At 36.2% G+C, this 21,996-nt stretch overlaps 1 long non-coding RNA gene across 1 annotated transcript; it reads left to right on the top strand.

Annotated features, from left to right (window-relative positions):
* Positions 1–20,589: 20,589 nt before the first annotated feature.
* Positions 20,590–21,774, top strand: LOC129750580 (uncharacterized). Its single transcript, XR_008738421.1, has 3 exons — positions 20,590–21,002; positions 21,063–21,210; positions 21,610–21,774. It is a non-coding gene; the product is annotated as an uncharacterized LOC129750580 (long non-coding RNA).
* The last annotated feature ends 222 nt before the right edge of the window (positions 21,775–21,996 follow it).

Below are 21,996 nucleotides of genomic sequence, written 5' to 3' on the forward strand. Positions count from 1 at the left end.
CCGACCCGAGATAACGAGATATTTTCTTGACCCGTGATGGTGAAAAATCTGTGCATCTCGCAAGCTGATTCTGTCTGTGCAAAGCAAAAAAAAAAACTAAGAAAAACCTGAACAATATGCAGCATATCAAATAAGTCTCCATCTAATAGCGAGTGAAGGGACGAAATGAAGCTGAACCTTGCTGTAGTAGCTAATCGTATATCTGACCTATGTATAGAAAAATTTCATTGCAGTCGAATCATTGAATTAACGTTAGGACTTTGTTGTGGGGAAAATATAAAGTTAAGCGCCAAGTATAAGAAAAATTATGAATATCAGGCAGCTTTGAATTTTTTGAAATTTTTTTTACTTGTAGTTTTCATTATATATAAACCAATATTTTAATATTTTATTTGTCTCTGAACATAATGCTGAATGTTGTTAGTAATTCTAAATTTATGATCGTTTTGGTGGCATACTCCGCACATTATATTCTACAGAATAAAAATACGGTAACATAGAATAGCTAAAGTCGTTGGACTTAAGCCTTTTTGAAATAGAGAAGGGATTTAATACGACTTCCGCAAAAAAATCCTCTCTGAATTTTTATATATCAACTTAATTTTCCATAACCGGTTTATAGAAATCACTGTCCTGAACTTATGAATGACCGTACACCATTTCAGACAAAGCATATTTCGAGACTCATCGACTTTCCTTTCGCTCTCAACATGGAACATGGATATGAACGTAGGACATCGACAAAAACCCCGAACGAAAAAGCCTGTTACCATCATAAAAGACTCCAATATGAAGTGTTAACCTTTCCCGAAACACAATTTTCCGAATTCCGTCCGATGTATCGCCAACCGCACCCAATAATGGTGGTTGATCTTCGTGAACCAAACACGGCAGATGCTTCTATGGGCTAGAGATGTGTGTGATCTAATATACCACCATATAGGACTCTTACCATCAGAATGCCGGCGCCATTGCCTGGTCTGCAAGCAAGAGTCTAACGATGACGACTTTTGAAGGACGAAATCTAATAAGGATCTGTAAAGAGGCTTCTTTCGTTCGGCAAATAGCAACGGAAAGTAAAAATTTACGATATCCCGAAAGAAAGTCTTTTCTCTACGGAAGGAGCGAGCAACCCAGAAGAAAAACTTACTCTATATTCGACCTCCACAATATCGCCGGAATCGATTCGACGCAACGGAAGACGGATGAGAAGTATGAATGTGAAAAGCACCAGATTATATTTTAATATTGGGTGGATCTGTCGGCCCACTCAACAACAATTCTGCCGATATCGAAATGTAATAAAATGAGACCTTTTTCCGATTCGTGCCTCTTCTCATCGGTCCTTTTTTGGGTTTTGCAATTTTCTTCTTGACTTTTTTTTTTTGTTTCAATTCTTCCACCTTACCCTACCTTGCCAAGAAACAGTTCAGTGTTCCCTGAGTTAACTGAAGCTTGTAAATCACTGGAACTTTTTACACTAATTAATTTGATTGTTGACGAGAACCAAATTGATCAAAATTGTGATTAATATTGAAGTTTGAAACTGTTTCGCCCGGAACTGTGTCCGTTTCGTTGTAGAAGTTTTTCGGAAGTTCTTCAAAACGATTACGTTCATTTGCTCAAAATTTAATCCCTTAAAGGAGATTGCAATTTTTTTTAATTTTTTCATGAAGTTTTGTAATTATTCTCTTAAAAATATATGATGAGCATATGTTGCAAAATTCTGATTGTTCAAGCATAAATGCACTTAAAAACAAATCATGGCGAAACGTTCCTAACTTGTACAGCAAAGAGTCGCTTTAGGTTATGATTTAAAATCAGCAGTAGGGCTAAGTGGGATAATTCCGAACAAACGCCGTAAGCGCCGTTAGGGTCATAGTAAGGTCTCAAAACTGATCAAATGTGATAGTCTGTCATTCTATTGATAAGACACAGTATTTATTTATTTTTATTTACATAGTATTCCGTCTTACGACATAACTTGACGAACATAATTCCTAAAATTCACTCGGTTCATAGCCACCGTTCTCCAATTTCTCGGGCACCCCACGTTCGCCAGATCACGCTCCACTTGGTCTAACCACCTCGCTCGTTGCGCCCCTGCTCGTCTTGTTCCTACCGGATTCGTAGCGAACACCTGTTTTGCAGGACAGTCATCCGGCATTCTCGCAACATGTCCCGCCCAGCGTATCCGGCCAGCCTTCACCACCTTCTGGATACTGGGTTCGCCGTAGAGTCGCGCGAGCTCGTGGTTCATCCTTCGCCTCCACATTCCGTTCTCCTGTACGCCGCCAAAGATGGTTCTTAACACTCGTCGCTCGAATACTCCGAGTGTACGCAGGTCCTCCTCGAGCAATATCCATGTCTCGTGCCCGTAGAGAACAACCGGTCTAATAAGCGTCATATACAGGTTACACTTCGTACGAGGGCAAAGTCTTCTCGACCGCAGTTGCTTGTGGAGTCCATAGTAGGCACGACTTCCGCTGATAATTCGCCTCCGGATCTCACGGCTGGTGTCATTGTCTGCGGTCACCAGTGAGCCGAGATAGACAAAGTCTTCGACTATCTCCAGCTCGTCGCCGTCGATCGTGACCTTGTTATTACTGGACAAGCGGGTTCGGTCGGTCTCGGATCCGCAGGCCAGCATGTACTTCGTCTTGGACGTATTAATCATCAACCCAATCCTTCCTGCTCGTGTTTCAGTTTGCGGTAGATCTCCTCCACCGCCGCAGATGATCTGCCAACTATATCAATGTCATCGGCAAAGCAGATAAGTTGACTGGATCTGTTGAAAATCGTGCCCCGCATTTCGCCCACCGCTCGTCGAATAACACCTTCTAGCGCCACGTTGAACATCATGCAGGATAGACCATCACCTTGTCGAAGCCCCCTGCGCGATTCGAATGAACTCGACAATTCACCCGAAATCCGCACACAGCACTGCGTTCCATCCATCGTCGCCTTGATCAGTCTGATCAGCTTCTCGGAAAAGCCGTTCTCGTCCATGATTTTCCATAGCTCGTTACGGTCGATCGTGTCGTATGCGGCTTTGAAGTCGATGAATAGATGGTGCGTAGGGACTTGGTGTTCACGGCATTTTTGGAGGATTTGCCGTAATGTGAATATCTGGTCCGTCGTAGACCGTCCCTCCATAAAGCCGGCCTGATGACTTCCCACGAATCTGTTTGCTTGTGGCGTTAGGCGGCGGAGTAGGATTCGGGACAACACTTTGTAGGCGGCATTGAGGACAGTGATCGCTCGGTAGTTCTCACAGTCCAATTTGTCGCCCTTCTTGTAGATGGGGCATATTACCCCCTCCTTTCACTCCTCCGGTAGCTGTTCTATGTCCCAGATCCGGACTATCAACCGGTGTAGGCAATCGGCCAACTTGTCCGGGCCCGTTTTGATGAGTTCAGCTGCGATGCCATCCTTCCCAGCCGACTTGTTTCTATTCAGCTGACGAATGGCTTCCTTAACTTCACTCATCGTTGGGAGTGGCTCCTCTTCGTCGTTGGCTACGCCGGCGATGTACGTTCCCCCACCGTCTTGATCTCCTGCATGTGCGCCGTTCAGGTGTTCATCGAAGTGCTGCTTCCACCTTTTGATCACCTCACGATTGTCCGTCAGGATGCCTCCGTCTTTATCCCGGCACATTTCGGCTTGCGGCACGAAGCCTTTGCGGGATGCGTTGAGTTTCTGATAGAACTTTCGTGTTTCTTGGGAACGATGCAGCTGCTCCAGCTCCTCGAGCTCCTCCTCCTCCAGGCGGCGCTTTTTCTCCTGGAAAAGTCGGACTCGCTGCCTCTTCCGCTGTCGGTGATTTTCCACATTTCGACGGGTGCCTCTCTGCACTACTGCCGCCCGTGCGGCATTCTCTTCGTCCATCACCCTCCTACACTCCTCGTCGAACCAGTCGTTCCGTCGAGATCGCTCCACATAACCGATGACGTTCTCCGCAGCACTGTTGATGGCTGTTTTGATGGTATCCCAACAGTCCTCGAGAGGGGCTTCGTCAAGCTCGCCCTCTGCCGGCAGCGCTGCTTCGACCGATTGCGCGTAGTCTGCCGCGACCTCAGGTTGCTTCAGTCGCGCGATATTTAACCGAGGCGGGCGCCGGTTTCGCGTGTTGTTCACTACGGAGAGTTTTGGGCGCATCTTCACCATCACCAGATAATGGTCCGACTCGATGTTGGCGCCCCGACAGGATCTGACGTCGATAAGACACAGTAGTAACTTGCAAACCTAACTATGTAAATTTTGTAGTTACAGTTTTACAAAAAATGCATGTCTCTGAGAAACGTAAATCGTTTTGAGACGTGTCTTATCAATTGACTCCCTTGTCAATGTGAATGGAGATAAAATGTTGTTTTTAAAAGTTTTAAGTCTAGTTATTGATGCTTGATGTGGTGTGATAAGATTTTCTGTTGAAAAAAATTCTACCCACGCACAAAGAAGTGTTCATATTTTTCAAGATTATTATGAACACGTTTTTTCTGAGCATTGGTTGATGATTAAAATTTACTTTTTACCGTCAAAACCACAATAACCATTCTTATCTTGAAAATAAGCCTAAAACATTTATTTATAAGTTCTTTAGAGTTGTGGGTCTGCGAAAATATGAAAAGATGCTCCCTCCTATGTAAAACTGGAAATAGCTCATAACTTTTCAACAGCAAATTTAAAAAATCAACAAATTAAACTACAATGCACTGTTTAGAGGTGGTTTCAATCTAGGAATTTTACCAATATCAAAAGTTATCAAAAATCACAAAAATCGTTACAGTGTTCATAATTACCCCATTGACAAGGGGATATTATGAACAAAATGGGTAATTATGAACAAACGTTTTACGTCCACAAGCTGCAACATAAAAATTAGAAAAAATCCTCAAATGGAGAAGGGAACCACTCATTCATTTTTGGTTGCTTTTCAGAACTTTAACATTAAAGGGCTACTTGTTTGAGCTGATAGTATAAAAAACTGAGTAATTTTGTTCATAATTACCCCACCTAGCCCTAAATTTGAAAAAAATCAATCTGATTATTTTGGAACTTTCTTTGACCTGTAAATTATCCTGTTTTGTGTTTCATACATAAATAGATAAACTTTGAGCAAAGAATTTCACATTAAATATGAAGATATTTTTTCTGACTTACTGCTGTTTTATATTCAAACCTTGTAAACTTTTTCGGTAGGGGAGAATGGGGATACTTGATCCCCTTTTCATATTTTTCTCATATCTTTTTGTAAAAATTTAGCAACTAGCCGTCTTTTGCATTTTCTGACAGCTTGTAATTTCAAGTTTATATGCTCCAAAAGTTGAAACGATGAATGCAGTCGTAGATGAACTAGAAGAATATTCGGGAAGTAAAAAAAATCCATTTTTTTTAAGTTTAGAGAGACTTAATCCTTTATTGAAGGATACTTGATCCTTCATTCCGGGGGCCCAAGTCCTTGGAAAAAATCATACAAAAATTACAAAAAGAGTATCAATTGACTGTTTTTGTCATGTTTTTTAATATCTCATAATTTATAAATGTCAGAAGAAGGAAATTCCAAAACTATGTCTCGACCCTAGTGTCATTGCATACTTTAAGGCGTTTTTTCTGAATTTCAGAGAAAATCATCTTTCTCAGCCCTTTTTGCCAGACAATTATTGTAAAAATATCAGTTATTGGATAAATAATCGTTATCTTGTAACCAGCAATGATCACGATCTATTTAGCAGAATAAAATACCTTTTTGAACTTTAGGGATTAATTGAGCCATAATGAATATTTTAGAAAACTTTATCTGAAAATGTTGAGAGTTTACCATTGTTTAAAAAAAAGGGTATTATGAAGTTCATATTACACTCCAACGATTTATGCTCAGAAAAAAAAAATATCATTTTGCTTTTATTTTTCATGTAAGAAACATTTTAAAGTGATAAAAAAAAAGATTTTCAGGTCGCATTTTGTAAAATTTTTCAAACAAAGTGCAATAATTCAAAAAATCATTTTGTTAACATTTTTTTAGCTCAAAGAATAGTTGTTATGCTCCATTTGGCCTATTTTTCTAGATCATTTGCACATCAGCTTTGAGCTATAGCTAAGGAATCAAGTATCCCCAGGGATCAAGTATCCTCATTCTCCCCTATCTGTTAAATATAGGGAGGATTATAACCAGAGCTGCAAATTATCAGTGTCAGACAGCCAATGTCAGCCGACTTTGATACTGCTTTGCATGTCTATGTCATGCGATACTGATTTTTGGTCAGCGACATGTGCTTACAATGTCATGACCAAGTTGAATGAACGACATCATGTTTGTTACGACTTTTTTCTTTTTACGGCCAACAGCTACATTTTTTCAACTGTTGCGCAACTTATAACGTAAAATCCCTCCCATAACAGCCAAAAAATAAAATAGAAAGATGATCGTATGTGTGAGGCGAGTGGAGTGCAAAAATGTCATTCAATATTGACATTGCTACCTGACCGACATTGTAGCTTGGTCATTCAGCTCGTAGATGACTTTGATATTCTTTCGATAACATTGTCTACTAGACATTGGTCGAGTCAAACGAAATTGACTGAAATTTGTCAGCCTTGATTATAACTCTTTATTGAAACATAACCAGCTATAAAATAATATAAAATATCGTGTTTCATAAACACGAGTTTTTTGTGCAAGATAGCGAGCACGCTTACGCTTCACCTTATATTTTTGCAGATCCACTTTGTAAATGATAAGCTGTATGTACGAAACTTAAACTTCCATATAAAATAAATAAATTTAAATGCAACTAATAAAGAACAGAAAAAAAGTTTTAATCAATACCGCACCTAATATTGCTGACATTGAATCGAATGGGAATGTTGAATTCTATTTATGACTTACCAAGTAGGCTAAACGTTCCTTATTCCACTATATTTTGTAATGGGTCTTACTGTTAATCAATAGGCTAAATCCTAAATTCATAGATATAAAATTTTGTGGTTTTTAAAATCCAAATTCTTAAAATGACTATGTAAATATTTGAAACAATCATTTTATGCTTAAATTTATGACAAATAAAAAGATTTTTAATGTATTTCTATGTTTCTTATTTGGAATTACTTGTTCTTCATTATAACCCCGAGCAACTAAAAGTCCCATATCTACTTAAACGCGTGCTTCCAAAGTTCGAATTTCGCTGAATAAAGATTCCAAAGGGAATTGGTACCGAACATTCTCGAATGCGAGCATGAAAGTTACAAAATGTTCCTCTGATAGCCTTTTTGTGATATGTCCGCCATTTCATGAATATGAGATGTGAACGAACATCATGAAGTGGCATATAAACAATGAATCATTTTTTATAGCTTGGAAATTGTTGGAATATATAATTTATAATGAAATTTCAGCTCAGAACAACTTAAAGCTAACTCGCAAAGGATTGCTTTTTAAAAGAGTTTTTTTTTTCATTAAAAAAAATCGTCCAACTGTATTTACTTACCACGAATTTATCACACACTGAAATTCAGTTAAAGCAATTCATGCATCAAATATCGAGTTATTTACTCGAAAATTTGTATCATTTTATGCTTAAAAATTTTAACCATGGAATTCCAATTTTTTTAAACGATATTTTTTTATTTGATGTTTGATTTATATGCCGTTTCGTAATGTTTCTGATTAATAATCAACATGTGTCTTCGCTGTTGGCCGCTGGCTGTATTTGCAGGTATTCTAAGAATTGTGGTGTTAGGAGGAATAAAGATGGACACCGAGAAACCGACAGCACCACCTGGGCTGGTGGTGACCGAAGTAAGAGAGGAGAAGAGAGTTTTTTTTTGTTTTTGCTGATTAGATTACTTGTGAGCTGAATAGAAGGCCGTTCACATGTAATGGAACTTCAAAGTTTCAATAAGAACTTATATTTTTGGCTGAATAAAACGAACTTCAGCACATTGATTATATGCTGATTAAGCTGTGGTTGACCTTTTTAACGAGACTTTTGGTTGCTTGGGACATTTGAATGTTTTTAACCTTAACATATGTGAAAAAAATTTCAGGCTCTAGGAGGAATAAACGAGTTAAAATTGAAATGTTACATAAGGGATGATACGGTCAAAATTTGGTCAAGGGAAAACGCGTGTAAATCGGTGAAATCGTTTATTTAAAAAATCAAATTAAATTTCTTTTTCAAGTTCAATTAGTAAAAAATTCAGGAAAAATATTCAGTCAGGCTTCCGCTTTTCCAAATCCGAATTGCCGGGCCTTACGGTTAACCCCTGCCATCAGATTTTGTACAGCCACCCTGTCCACCTTCTTCGCCGCAGAAAGCCAGTTTGCCTTGAACTGCTTCTCGTCCTTAGCAGTTTTTTTGTCTTCTTTAGGTTCCGCTTGACAATAGCCCAGTATTTCTCAATTGGGCGGAGCTCTGGCGTGTTGAGAGGGTTCTTGTCCTTGGGAACCACCTGCACGTTGTTGGCAGAGTACCACTCCATGGCCTTTTTACCGTAATGGCAAGATGCCAAATCCGGCCAAAACAGTACGGAACCACTGTATTTCTTCAGGAAAGGCAGCAGACGTTTATTCAAACACTCTTTCACGTAAATTTCTTGGTTGACAGTCCCGGAAGCTATGAAAATGCTGCTTTTCAAGCCACAGGTATAGATGGCTTGCCAAACCAGATATTTCTTCGCGAACTCCTGTCCCGGAAGTTGCTTGTAGTCGGCTTTGGCGTAGGTTTCGTCGTCCATTACCACGAAGTCAAACTTCGTCAGCATCGTCATGTACAGCCTCCGGGATCGCGCTTTGGCCGTCGTATTTTGTTTATCATTGCCTTTTGGAGTCACTACCTTCTCGTAAGTCGATAGTCCGACTTGTTTTTTGGCTCGATGCACGGTTGTAGACAATACACCCAGCATATTTGCGGCATCTCGGAGAGAGAGGTTAGGGTATCGCTTGAAACTACCGGCAACTCTCTATGTCGTCTCAGCAGCTTCCGGTTTTCGGACGGTATTTTGACAACTGAAGAGTGAATTCCAAAATCAAAATAGGAGCAACATTCTACACAGACACACACACACACACACACACACACACACACACACACACACACACACACACACACACACACACACACACACACACACACACACACACACACACACACACACACACACACACACACACACACACACACACACACACACACACACACACACACACACACACACACACACACACACACACACACACACACACACACACACACACACCTTTAAAATGAGGGGTGTTCAGGTTTTTTAAATGCAAAACTGAAAGAAATGCGTCAAATTGATATTGACCATATTTTGACCGTACACGCCGATCGCATAAATCTTAAATGAGTGATTTTTTTTTTATTAAAGAGTAAATTTTCGTTTTGATTCAATTAGATTAAAAATCATTTTAAATCAATCAGAGTTAATGGTGATGCTTTGTGATGTTTTGCACCCCGAGTTTATCTCAAAAAATTCTGGAAAGCCTTGTCAGTGGACGCTGTATTGTGCTGCAAATAAAATCCAGTGCGTCGCGTCAGCGTTTTAGTACTCAATGACAGCGTTGACAGCTGACGCGACGCGACGTCCTACGTGCTATTGTGCGGGCGCCTTTACCCATTCATATTTTCGAACATCTATTTACTTTTGTTTGGAGAATATTTAAAAAATATAACCAGAAAAGAATAGCTAGCGATATTGACTATGATATTTCCTTAGCAATAAATCCAATTAACTATGTCAAACTGTTTAATTTTTTGAAAAGTTATAAGGCAAAGCATGTAAGATCGCCGGTATTATTCTTTTCTGATGCCCGGATATTTCATACCAAATTTGGGAAAAGTCCGATCCAGCCGGGGTGTCCGAATTTTATTGAAAAAAAAAGCAAAGACAAGCGCATATACATTCATTGTTAATTCATACATTTCACATCGATTTCAAATATAAAGAATCACAGTTGTCTAAAACCTTACTAAAAAATCTTCAAGGCTTTAATTTATCTACAGATGTAGAAGTTTCTGAACACTGTTTTGAATATGATAAATTATCCGGGAAAATGTTGGTTAAAATGTGCCACAATTTATTGAACCAATTAAAGTTTTTTTTTTTCGCCAAATTTTACGGCTCATACCTGTAGGTATTTGCTTGATTTGTTTATTCGAAACTATTAAGCAGCCTAGCATGCAGTCAAGTCATCTGACTCCCAAACTACCCCCTGGTGATGACGAACGCAGACTGGTAATTTCGAATGAACACCAAAACTTACCGTCAACTGGGGCAACATGCAACAATTTTCAACTTCAATGGCTTCTAAAAAACTTATGTTCACAGTTAATCGTATCCTTTATGCATCAAAAGTTTTAAGGATGCTGGGGCATCAAATTGGCGTAGTTAAAAAAATTATTGGTTTCTTCAGTTATTTTTAATTTTCTAAAAACATGCGATTTTCACCCTCCTTAGAAAATGGGGTAACTTGCAACAAACTTTGTTTTTAATGAAAAATCTTATGAACACGTACGAAAATTCATAGTTTTTAATAAATTTGCGATGCCTTAAAGACCATTACGCATGACAACACCAATTGCAGTAGTTTTTGGGTCTGTAAAAACAAATTTTCACATTTTTTCTGAAAATAAGTATGCTGCATACATTTAGGGGCTAAATAATACTACGAAAAATTCTACAAGCTGAAATCATAAAATAAATATTTGGATGAATGAAATTTAAATGTTTACAAACGCGTGATGCAAAACATTCATATTCCAACACATGGAAACGAGATTTACAAGGTATTTTTTTGATTTGCATTTTGTTGCATTTAACCCCAGACACCTAACTGAATTTTAAAAATATTCATTTAAAAAAATTGGGTGATTGTTCGAATAATATTTTTACACCAACAATGTTGGTATAACATGAGGAAACCTGTAAAAAGTTTGTAGGCAATTTTATCAAGCCGATCCGTCATACTGGGTAAAGTTTTTTTCGACTTCAAAACATGTTAAAATTTGTATATTTATTGCTCGATTTTTCAAATTTTACATAAAAATAAAAAACTTAAGACAACTAGCTTAAGATGCGAGAAATTATGTCATCATCATTTTGTTATCATTAAAAGATAACTTTATTACAATACATTAAATTAAAAATTGATTCAATGTAGTGTTATATAAATGTTGCATCGAACCCCGCTGTTGCATGATGCCCCGTTTGACGGTATGTTAAAACCTAGTTGTCAAACCAGTAGTTAAATGTTATCAAATCTCCGGTTGTAAGAAAGTTCAAGTTTCATGAGTAACTTTAACGCTGGTTCCGGAATTACGGAAAGAGTACTTCCTACGCAAGTTTTCAAACTATGGCTTTGTTTTCTGAGTTTATCTTTATTTGCGCAAAATTTGTGCCTAATATATAACACCCCTACGTTATTTCGGCAAAAATCAGGACATGCAGACGAGAAATTACTTTTAGTACACTAATCAATTGAAAAAAACATTAATGCATTGTCCTTGACCGACCCACATTGTTATTGTAAAATTGGGCACTGAATTTTTGAATGAAGTTTTAAAAAGTTTCAGAAGTACAGTTTTTGAGTTATGCTTGTACTTGTACTTAGATTAAAATATCTCGGACAGCATAACATCAATTTGAAATCTTTATTTTGCATATTGAAGGTGAATTTATTTATGATCGATAAAAACGTATGTTTTAAGAGACATTTTTTTTCATCGATAGTTTAAGACTCGACGGAAAATTTTTCTGTGGACCTTAACTGTCAATTCACAACAAAGATTTCAATTAGTTATTTATCAAAATTGATCGAAAATTGAAGAACTTATGGTTACTTTACTATAAGAGTGCATTTTCAAATAATTCAACGAACCAACCAAGCTAAAACTAATCATTAGTTTAGCAGAAGTTAAAAAAAACTCAGAATAAAAGTTATTGTAATTCGATGAACTTATAATTGAAAGAAGCAATAAATTTCGTCATAGCTAAATGTTACGAAAATTTCAAGTTGAAGGGTCAATGCACATGTCTTCTATTGTATTTTTTTGTTGCGATTATAGTCGTTTTACCATCTTTATGGCATTCCCGACGTAATATAAACGTTGCAGGTGGCGGACAGTTATTGAAAAACTTATCAACAATGTTTGATGTTCGCTCTTTGGCTCGAACTCGCGGACATCAGCTTAGGAGGCAACTGACTCGCCAACTGAGCTATATCACAAACCCTTCACTGTATGTTACTTAAAGCTATTTCTGAGTTTTTCGTCTCTATTTTATAAAACATTCATAGCACGCTGAAGCTAAATCCACATTGAAATTGAAGTAAATCTTCGCGATTGGCAACTCTTCCGTAAAGGGTGAAGAAAATGAAAATACTCTGGCCCGGCTGTTCTGTGGCTTACCCTTGATTTCGATTTCTATTTGGTTAGGAAAGTTCCAAAAGAAAACGAACGAAAAGGAATAGCCCTTGTGCTTTTCAATACCTGATTCGTTGTGTAAATTTTGTATCAAGTCGTCGAGTACGAAAAAACTCGGGATGAAATCGAATACGTTTGGCTGTGTGTGTGTATTTTTTTCTTCAAATTTTATTTATAAACAGACCCAGGCAGTGTTTGGTTGATTTGGTTGTTGTGCGGTGGATAAGAAATTTTCATGGAAGTCAGCAACCTTTTTTTCTGGCTTCTGCCGATGGAATTTTTTTCCAAGCAATTGGGTCGAGGGTTTTATGATGTTTTTACGAATCACGGAGTTATCATTTTCCGTGTAGAATATTTTATATTTTCACTAATGCAAACGCTTGGCATCTTTCTTTTGCTGCCCGGCAGTGCTCCGGCAAACTTTCGGTCCAGGACTTATGATGGCACACCTGGCCAGCAGCAGCAATTCACCTGCAGATGTAACATCATGCCAAGATAAATGTATTCCGGACCACTAAGGGTCTGTTAATAATTTATCCGAAGGTTTCTCCTCTCCTGGTCGTCGGATACATTTAATCGGCCTGTGTTGGCTGTTTTTCCTTTTCCATTCTCATGGAGCGTGATTCTTTGGGGGTTGGACTGAAAAAAATCCATTTCCACGATATGTTCCATCCGAAAGAAAATTCCAACCTTCTGATTGCAATGCGAGAACGAAAAAAAGAAATTGCCTGATATCACGACTGGAGCGAAATAAATATCATTGCCTCTTTTCACCTTTGGCCCAAATTAACGGAGCTTCCTTCATTGTGATCTAGCAATAAACAACGCTCAGATTTGGAATGAAATTTGCGAGGCACTCGTTTTTCTCAATCAGCCACTCCCTACTTAGGGGAAAAGATTTGTTGGGTCCTAAATATGGTCCCTTGTCAACTACGGATGGCCATGGGTAGGTATTTTATTGCCATTGCAATAAATTGATAATATTCTTGGAATCGAAGTCGAATAAAATAGAAATGGAAGGATTCTAACAATGTTGAATCCCGACCATTTCAAGATTGTTTTTCAGAATTTTATCGAAGGGAGGGAAGATTTAATCTATTTCTTGTTTTCCCTTATATTTTCCTTCACAATGTATTGAATTTTAGAACTTTTTGACCACCAAAGTTACAAATAATATGGCACTAAAAAAATCTTCATCATTTTTTTTACAGAGGCAAATGAAATTTCTTAAGGGGGGGGGGGGGGGGGGTAGGGTCTAACGGGTATAAAAAAACACCATTTTCACGATTTTTTTCTCGAGCTATCGTCCAAACAAATGTATTCAAATTTTTTGCATTATACAAAGCATTGTTAAAAAAACATTTAGTAATTTTTTCGTAGAAAAATATTGAAAAATGAGCCGGTGACGTAGCACTTTCGAGGATGCCTTTTAGAAAACAGGATTTGCGGTGGACACTGTATCTCAGCACAGAATCATCTGAAGTCGAAAAATCAGAGCAAAATATTTTTAATAGATGTTTTTCTGGACCCCAACGTTTTTATTTAACTTAAAATTATTTTTATGAAATTTCTGTGGGTGTTTGAAGTAAAAACTGCGATTTTTCACGAAAAAATCCGCCATTTTTCACCTGTAAAATCTCCCCAAAGTAAAAAAAAATCAAAAAAGAAAAACGTTGGAGTCTGGTAGTTTTCAAATGACGATGTCCACGGACTTTAAAAATGTGCTTTCGAGAAAAACGCGTTTGAAGTTTCTGCTCTTGCTTTCTTGTAGGATTAGATAGGAGGAGATAAAAGCCTATAATTTCTACAGTTTTGCTTCAATTGACTTGAAAATTTGACACAACATTCTTAAAATGTTTTACAATAAGAAAATAAAAAAATTAAAAAAATCGATTTTTTGAAAGTTTTAGACCCTACCCCCCCCCCCCCCCCCCCCCTTAAGGTTTTATTTTTTTTGCTTTAAATCAAATCTTATAGAATTTTGAAATTTTTTTTACCATGGAAATTCTTAAACCTGTCATTTTTTTCTCAATAAAAATTCTGTGTTCAAGAAAAATATTTGGAATTCTAGAAAAAAAAGTGCATCTATCAATCTAGGCTAATTTGATTAAAGAAAAATCTTTGTAGATGATTACATTTAATTATAACTTTGAAATACTCAGAAAACTTCATTTAGAAGTCATGGATACAAAGTAGAAAATCATTAGGTTCGATGATCGTTCTGGAAATGTGTCAATGGCTAAATCTTTTCGATTGTCTATTCAAAGGTTTTTTTTTTGATTTGCTTGTTATGTATTCACAGAACTCAAATACGCCTATTAAAGTTTCTATTTTTAAAAATCGTTTAGAAATAAAAAGTACAAAATCAGATAACAGATGACTAAATTGGAAAAGTACTCTAGAGAAGTTCAATAAGCTTTGAAAACCTGCCCTTGTTTTGAGATTAGTTATAAAGAAACAAAAATTTTTTTTTAATAGTTTCTACTCAACTGAAATTTCACATTCTTCATGCCCCATTAGCGTGCTATTTTTTCCTTCTTTTGCTTCCCGTAGGTCTTTTGAGAGCAAATCCCTTTCATTCGTCATGTTCGCAACAAGCTGTTGAATACCTTCTGCCTGTACATTTGCAATATCCACCGCATTTTTTTTTTGTTTTGCTGCCCCTAGCTTTAGCGAATCTGACAGAGATGAATCATCCCGAGTTGTGGATAGAGCTAGAAATATCTTTTTTTTTACAGCGAAGAACATTTGATTCCCGAAAACAGCAGCCTCAGCTCCGAAGACAAGAAATCCATACAAAAAGCTTCAATAATTGCTTTCACTTGAGTAAGGCTTAGATGAGTTTGGGTTCTTTTTACCATCTTGGAATATGTGTCAGTCACAGGCGTTTGTAAAAATAGAACGATTCATATCAATCATGATGCTTTTGTTCAGCTTTGTTTGAGATTTTCAGATTTTATACCTGTTGTTTCCTATGACGTAGGCATACTGTAAAGGTTCCTGTAAACTGTAGGTGCTTAAAATGTTTTAATTATTATATCAGTTCTCACATACCCGTCAAATTTAACAGAACTTTAAGGAAGCATCACAAGTTGTGGATTTTTTTTTTCTCTTTATTCAGTTTAAACTTCGCAAAAAAAAATGATCTCGGTCCATGTTGAACAATGATAAATTCTCAAACGATGAGCCATATCCGCGGCACTGTTTTTATTACGAATAGATTCGAGGGGATTTTCTCCCGCAAATTCTCCCGCAAATTGTTCCGTTTTGTTTTGCTTATCCCGTGGAAAACGATATTCCGTAGATTTTTCATTCAATGGAATAATAAACAATGGAGCCGATGATGGTATTCAAAAGTGTAGCTCGCCTACATTAACGCAAATCCTTCGCCAAAAATCGGATACTCATGCTTGAATGCCGTCACGAAAGAAATTCTTCAATCTTCACATCTTGCTAAAAACGGTTGTTTTATTTTGGTTTTCTTTCGCTCAATTCACGTAACAACTCGTTCTATTTTTTTCTGCTACTTATTGATGTGAAACTTGAACATAAATGTTTGAATTGAATTGATGGATTTTTATTTATAGCGTTATACACGCATATTTAGCTATGTTTGAACATGAATTGAAGAATTTTCTTTATTGCTACAATTCTGGCTGAGAGCTTTCGTCAACACCTTTCTGAGGACGAAATCCTTCGCTTGCGTGTTTCTATAATTCCCCATATCAATCGGATTAAACTGCTAAACGCATTCGTTTAACCTAACTAAGTTAGCTTTCGAAATCGATTTATTTATTTGTTTGTAGTACAGTGAATTAAAAGCATTTAATGTTGAACTGCCGGCCAAAACTTTAGGATCACTTCCTCAAAAACATGAACAATTTGATCGACAATATCTCAGCCATGTTTATGTTGAGTTCATATGACTTAAACTTAGCTTAATGTTGGGACATTTTCCAAGAACTGCACAATTATAACACTGATAAGCTGATATAACCCTGTGAAGGAGAAAATTATTGATCGCCCAAAGCTCCTGGCGCCAACTAACTCATCATTCCAAAAGCCTCGTTTCCCGATCATGATACCAATAACTGAATTTCGATTTTTTTTTTGTAAATCATTTGATTTTAAATTGACTTATCGAAAATATTTTTCTTGAAGAGTTATGTAACTCAGTTTTTTTAAATTTTAGTTTCAATATGTCGGATCATTTCCATTCTTATTGAAAAGAGAAATTCCTCAACGGGAAAAGAAAATTGAATCAAAGCAATCGAAAGATTTCTTTCAATTCAACCACGGTAAATGAAAAGTTCATATACCAGTATTTCGATAGCAACTTACTACTCATTTACCGTGGTTGAATAAAAAGGAATCTTTCGATTGCTTTGATTCAGTTGAATCATTCAACCAAGTAGGCTCATACCACATCAGAGTGAAAAAAAAATTACTTTGAGCGATATTTAAAATCTTTGGATTTGCTCAACAATCTGGTTGGTTTAACTTATTTAATATGAACATAGAAAAAGTTTATTTAAGAAAGCCTTCAGTTAAAAATAAACGTATTCAATGTTCAACACGAATAAGCTAAATCTACCAAATTCTTGAGCAAATTCAAAGAATTTTATTTTGAATTTTAAATAATTACAGATCAGAATTTTAAATATAAACTAAGATGTGAAATTTGTTTCACCGCCCCCAATCAAGATTTTGTAATTTTGATGTTAAAGTTTAGGGTTTCAATAAGGTTTCATTATTTCGAGTAATTATTTTAAAAACGGATTCCTCAATCTGATTTCAAATATAAATTTTGAATGATGAATCTGGTTTATATTTTTCAACTTTAGATCACCATTTTGGAGCTATTTTTTGTTTGAATTCTGCAAAGGAATGAATTTCTAGTACTTTGAATCTGAATATAAATTAAAACTCAGGATGGTTTCAATTTTTTTTTCATGTTTGGAAAATTATTATCTTTACACATTGCGAACCAAATACGAGTTAGGTATCTCATTTTTATTGCTCATCGTGAGTGTGCTCTACCTAAAAGCATAACTCAAATATTATGAGTTTAAAAATAATACTGGTTTTTTACAAAATTTAACACGACACTTTTGGTAACTCTCAGATACAAAATTTGAAGTATTTGATTCACTGGTTTCTGAAATATTTGCTGTTATTTTAGCTAGATTTCATCGCGGTTCTTTATGTGTATTTTGGAAATGCAAATGAATCAAATTGCGTACGGAATGCAAAACTAAATTTGAGTCAGGTTTTCAAAACAACATTTAACTTTTTATTTCCAATCATGACCCGAATCGAACATTAAGTAATTCAAGTAGGTAATTGAAACTGGATACAGAATCCTAAATATTAAAACAGAAATAGAATTTTGGTTTTGATTAGGTATATGGAACCAGGGACAACTTTTCTAAAAAAAAAAAAATTATGTGGTACGGAATTTCACATTGAATTATTTAAATATTTACTATTGTTATTGATTGATTTGAAGCCAGTCTACCGAAGAGCTTGAAGATAGTAAAAAGGACTAAGTTTACTTAAACTTTGAGAAAACTTCCTATTTTTCAATTTCAGTAAACACCAAAAAGTTTGTTTGGATGTTTTAAACTGTGAATAAATATACTTGTAGGTAAACAAAAAATTGAAAAAAACTTAAGCTGAAAAATCCATAAAACATACACCGATAAACAAAATGTTTACAATGTCGGTTCTAGAATGATGAAACTCGAACACATTTGAGCGAATTTCTCAACCTCAAACAAATATATAGCTATCTTAAAGAAATATTCACGGTCGATTAAAGAAAACAGCTTCCGATTGCAGTCTTAAATTATCGTTTATAATACGTTTATTTTCTAACACAAAAACTGCATCTAATGATAACAAGCTAACATTTTGATCAAATTGAATATTACACACTGAATTATTCACAGTCACAAAACGCCGGTTGGTGTTTTCCGATTCCCTCAGCGACGGAAACGACGACAGGTGCCGGAGGACATCGGAAGCAACTGTCGAATTTCTGCAAAATAACAAATGGAACAAGTTAATCAACATTGTAACTACTTCTCAAAAAGGTATTTCAATATATTTTCAGTTACCTTACTAAATAATTCCGTGCCCTCCACCTCCGGGAGGAATCTCCAACTCGATCAGAAGTAATTGTAATGGGTCGATTCACGATGACGTATTCTCCCTTTTGTGGTGACAGTTCGCACGTCCTGTTTACAAAATTTTACGAATGAGAAATTGGGTGTGGCGAAATTTTTCGTGTAGCTGCACGGTCAAGAAATTTAACTCAAAACTCAGTTTAAGGACTGCAAAACATCAAGTTCCATTTTGTGAATTAAATTCAGCGCATTTTTTGGTTTCTCATGTTTATCTCTTTGGAAATTAATAGAAAGTTGAAAATTCGTAAGAATTTCGAAAGGAGGTTTGTTTATTAAAATGTTTCAACCTGTTTTCAAAACCCTTCTTCAACAAATTTGTTCTGGACCAACCCACTTTGCATTGAATATTCTGGAAAAGCGCGTCTTTGAAACAAAAAATCCCATCAAATGTCCAAATGTGGAATCTTCTAAAGAATTCGAATGTGCCGAATCGATTGTCCGGACATTTCTTGTGTTATTTTGACCGGAAGCTGTAAAACAAATGCATGTACTTATACGACAACACTATTCAGGGACAGAAGAATCTAATATAGGAAAATACTCCGGTAAACCTTCCGAAAGAAAAGGCTGAACTATTATAAATTTTTAAGATATGATATTTTCGAGGAATAAAAATAACGTCAGATAGTTTAACCACTAATCACACTGACATGAGACTTATAGTACAAAATTCCTCTCAATTTTTGGCTAGAAGCATCCTATTGTCGACATTGTGCGGCAGCAATTCGAGCATGAAAATTTTACTGGTATCGACATTCTCCTTAACTTTCGAGCAGCGCCAAAAATCGAAATCAAGTGTCCATGCAGTCAGTGGTCAGTGGTTTAACTTTTGAGTTTAAGTCCATTTATTCCAGTTGGATTTCAGCTGGATTAACAAACAAAATGATTGATTTTTCATTATTTGATACTTAAAACATCTAATCTTCTTTTTAATTTTATTTATACCAAAATTGAGCTGAGAACTTTTGCTACACGCTGAGAAAATTGTACATAATGTTTATGTAAAAAGTACATACTTTGAAGTTCGACAACTTTTACGTAGAAGTGAGTTTCAGAAATTACATACTTTGTCAGTTCTTTGTGTTCTACAAAACCCTCTCTGTAGAAAGAACTGCAATTTCAGTTAATTTGTAGCTGACGGCGTTTTGCATCTCACTCGCACCACCAAGAGTCAGTCTATGATTTGCATCCCACTTGCGCGCACATAACAACTTTTGCAAAACTGCCCGGTGAGTCTTTGCGAAAACATCGAAAATTGTTCGCTTCTTCGGTAAGTTTAGAAACATTTATAACTGCTGTATGTTTTTTATAATTCTTCTCCATAATTTAAGGATAGTGGTTGGTTTCCTCTGGATCCAGAAGCGACATGAAACCGGATGATTCCACAATCTTATTTCAATAGTCCCAGCCGCAGTCAAGTGAAACAAAAAGGGTATGTTCTTTTAATTATTTATTTTTTAGCAATTTTGCTAACTATTTTTTGTTTCTACAGGATTTCTAACTTCTTCGGCCAGTCGGTTACTGAATCCCATAGAAATCCAGTCCCAGATTCTTGCCTAATGACACCAGCTCAAGCAACTGTCCCGAAGTGGCCAATCGGCGTGTCTTCCAGTTTATCCATTATAGTATGGCCAATTCAACAGGATCCCCAGCGAAAAACTGTTCAATGAACCAACGAAGACAGTTTGCTAAAACAAACAGTTGGCCCGAAAATGATGGAGGTGATATCTAATCGAAAAAAATCACTAGGTCCATATAGCTTTAAAATTATAGTTGATGGACAATAAATAAGCATACTCAAAAAGAACTTCAATTTATTTTTGAAAGAAAATATCCCTGCTTCTTAATTCCAAATTAGAATTTTGATTTTTTCCTATTTTATGTGATTTTGAAAAATTGAGATACTCATTAAATGTATTGCTATTACACCTTCAAAATTACTAATTGACTGTTGTTCAAAATTTGTATACCCTTAATTCAGTTTTGTGTAATATTGGGTAGCCAATATACAGATGAAAACTAATACTCGGTTATTCAGCTCTGTATAAAAAGTTTGCTGTTGTTGGAAAGCTTTGGGCGGGGATGTCAAAGCAAACAAATTTTCCAAATTCGCTACCGGTTATCACAATGGTTTCAATTTTTCATCATTTTTGCGTTGAAATCATCATAAATATCTCACGAAAGGTATGTATTCTTATGATTCAACTTCATTGTTTGACCTTTACAATGATTTCAGGGATATTTTTCACACAGTTGCGGAAGAAGCCAACGGTCGTGTTTGAAACTGGCTGAAGTTTGGAAAATGGTTCATCGTTCTGATCTTTATTTAACGCTCCTTATGCTGTTCCGGAAAGTCGAAAGAATGCAACTGGAGGTACGAGATTTTCTAAAATGAATACGAACCGCTTAACTAAAATTTTTATTTTCATTAAAGGATGAGCTTGATGCCTTCTCGCCCGGTTAAAATTATTTCCTCTGATCAAAACAGAGCCTATTTCTCTTCAAACCTTTTACCCGACGGGAGTGCTCTACGAAATACTGCAGTTGAAACGCCGCGGCCGTATTTTGTTCTTAAAGAATTGGTAAGTAGTATATTTTCTAAAGGAAAATGGTGGAAATTATCTCGAAGGATTATTCCTATTTGGTAGGAAATCTGAATTTTGGTTTTTCAGTTTAACCACTTCAACCTTAATATTTAACTAGGCTTTCAATTTCTGATCCCCGGTTAGAACAGTTCTGATTGATTCACCCTGATTTAGGTTTTGGGTTTACTGTAGTATAATACATTTATTTTTAACTCCATTTTATTATTTTTATTATAATTATTAAATCGACTTTATTTATTTTTTTTTTTTGTTTATTTGTGACACTTCACCAACGCTTTGGCATTCGTGTCAAAAAATCGACTTTAGTATTCCATGCTATGTATTATTTTCTCATTTCGAATTTAAATTTCTAACGTCATTCAATCATTCTTCCAGATATATTACACCCATGACTGGATCGCACAAAAGCAAATGCCGGACGATCGTGCCGGATGATGGAAAAGGTGGAACAAATCGACGACGATAACTCTACCAAGGAATCCCAACCGACGGTTAAACATAAGCGAGCCTTCAAGTATCACACGTTAGCTTGAAGGCACCGAAGCTATGGATCTGTTATAATCGTTTGAATTATTGCCTTTGAGGATATAAATAAACATTTAATTCCTGAAAAAAAAAGTTTTTTAATCGAAGAAATTCCTAACTTTACTTTTGCAGAGAAATTTCCAAAATGCATGGACATCCCCATGTCAAAATATACAGAATTGACTAACTGGCTGAAAGCTTTCGAATGAGTAAAAGCTTTTTGCTCACGCTCTGTGT

Source organism: Uranotaenia lowii, chromosome 3 (genome assembly GCF_029784155.1).
Source record: "Uranotaenia lowii strain MFRU-FL chromosome 3, ASM2978415v1, whole genome shotgun sequence".
NCBI classification, from domain to species: Eukaryota; Metazoa; Arthropoda; class Insecta; order Diptera; family Culicidae; genus Uranotaenia; species Uranotaenia lowii.